The sequence below is a fragment of the Balaenoptera ricei genome, chromosome 5 (genome assembly GCF_028023285.1).
Source record: "Balaenoptera ricei isolate mBalRic1 chromosome 5, mBalRic1.hap2, whole genome shotgun sequence".
Taxonomy (NCBI): Eukaryota; Metazoa; Chordata; class Mammalia; order Artiodactyla; family Balaenopteridae; genus Balaenoptera; species Balaenoptera ricei.
Window position 1 is genome coordinate 115,377,797 of NC_082643.1, and position 2,526 is coordinate 115,380,322.

Genomic DNA, 2,526 nt, shown 5'->3' on the forward strand with positions numbered 1-2,526 from the left:
GGGAAACGTTGTAAAGAAGAGAAACATTCAGTGCTAATTTTTAAATTTAATTTTTGTCAAATCACAATTCCTGGGGTTGGACAGAGAAAGGAAAGCTCCTCAGTGCTATTATTTTCTCTTTTCTGGGTAAATCACATCTAATTTTCCCGGAGATGTGAGATCACATCCCAGGGACTGAATGGATTTTTTTTTTTAATTTATTTATTTTTGGTTGTGTTGGGTCTTCGTTTCTGTGCGAGGGCTTTCTCTAGTTGCGGCAAGCGGGGGCCACTCTTCATTGCGGTGCGCGGGCCTCTCACTGTCGCAGCCTCTCTTGTTGCGGAGCACAGGCTCCAGACGCGCAGGCTCAGTAGTTGTAGCTCACGGGCTTAGTTGCTCCGCGGCATGTGGGATCTTCCCAAACCAGGGCTCAAACCTGTGTCCCCTGCATTGGCAGGCAAATTCTCAACCACTGCACCACCAGGGAAGCCCCTTTTTAAAAAATTTTTATTTATTTATTTATTTTATTTTTGTCTGCGTTGGGTCTTCATTGCTGCGTATTGGCTTTTCTCTAGTTGTGGTGAGAGGGGGCTACTCTTCGTTGCGGTGCGTGGGCTTCTCATTGCGGTGGCTTCTCTTGTTGAGGAACACGGGCTCTAGGCGTGTGGGCTTCAGTAGTTGTGGCGCACGGGCTCAGTAGTTGTGGCGCACAGGCTTAGTTGCTCCACGGCATGTGGGATCTTCCTGGACCAGGGCTCGAACCTGTGTCCCCTGCATCGGCAGGTGGATTCTTAACCACTGCGCCACCAGGGAAACCCGACTTGATGGATTTTTAAAGAAAGATTTTTTACCACTGTCTCAAGGTAATATATTCCCTTATTTAATAATATTTGGTAACAGAAAATTATTTATGTCTAATCTTTCTTAAATGCGTTTCTTGACCACTCCTCAGTAGTGATTACAGACTTTCCTCCTATGTCATTCTGTGCTTGAAAATATAGCATCCGATGCTTCTCTTTTAAAAATAATCAGGATCCAGAAAATGTTTAGTTCTGAGTTTTGCTTTCCTATGCTTTTAGACTTTTGGCTTTCTCTGTTGACAGAAGCCAACTTTATACTGAAGGAGGCTACTGTGGGTTTCTGTTTAACTCTGCATTTTTATAGCACCAATCACCACACTGAAACTATGTTGTATTATTGTCAGTGCATGAGACAGCAGGACTCAGAATAAGAGAAAGGAAAGGATTTACAAGAGGATAATGGCATTCTTCTAAGCAAATTCTTTTTTTCTCCAGGGTTTTTATTTTTGAGGATTTGAGAGTTCATTTTCTCTTGAAGGAAAAGAAAGAATAATCTCACAATGCAATATTGTACAGAAAAATCAATATATTTTCATGGTAAATGTTTACTAAGAAATTCTGAAAACATAAAACAGGCTAGAATTAAAAACTAAAACTTCATGTCAATATTAACCCAAATTTGAACGCCTGTTAATGCCTTAAATAGAACATAGCTTTCCCCTTCCTTTTTAAAAATTTCCCAGCTGTGGAGAATCTAATGTGCCACTAAAAATGAGAGGAAAGTACAGTTTTATTATTTTCATGAGTCTAGTGACCTCTACTCTTATACTACAAATTATTTGAGTTACACTGGATTTGAGACCAACACTGTGTCTCAGAAAATGAGTCATTGGAGGTTTAAGGACTTTTTTGGGGCTTTGTGCTTTGTTCCTTAGGGTAAATTGCTGGCCACTCCCAAAGAATCACATGGTATTCTGGTTTTTTGCTCTGAATCTTCCTTTGGTCCTCAGTCTCATGAAATTGGCGTCAACAATGCTTACTTTTCCCAGAGCTGATGCTTGGAAACAATTCCTTTGTTCAGAATAAGCTAATTATGAAGTAGCGTCTTATGAAAATAGCAGCCTTTTCCTTTCCTCTTATCCCAAAAGCTCAAAGTGTTTTTCTTTTCCGCACAAAATAGGGATGAAATAAAATATACCACACAGAATTTTAAAATAATAGATAAAAACATATGCATACAGTTCAATAAGAAGTCAGTAATACATTCCTTTGTTCCCAGCATTTGGCCAAGAAAGAATACCTTGATGGTGATTTCAGTCATAATTGCGGGCAACTGGAAATTCTAACTCAATATTTAAGAAAGAATAAATCTGTATCTATAGAACACAGAGTGAATTTAATCATTGTAGGGGAGCTAAGTCAGAATTTAGGTCAACAAGGCATTCATAGGAATGAGGACCATCACTTTTTTCACTTCCTCCTCTTAATTAATTAATATTGATTGGATGGTACATAGTTCATGGCTGTGCTAAGGCTGAGCAGATGAATATCAGCGCTCTTGACAAAACTGTCTTTTTTTTTTTTTTTTGTCCGCACCGCCCGGCTTGCAGGATCTTAGTTCCCTGGCAGTTAAAGCACCGAGTCCTAACCACTGGACCACCAGGGAATTCCCAAAACTGTCTTCTACAGGAATGATTTATTTTGCAGTTTTTCCTTCATTTAGTCTTTCCCTATATTTTTAGGTTGC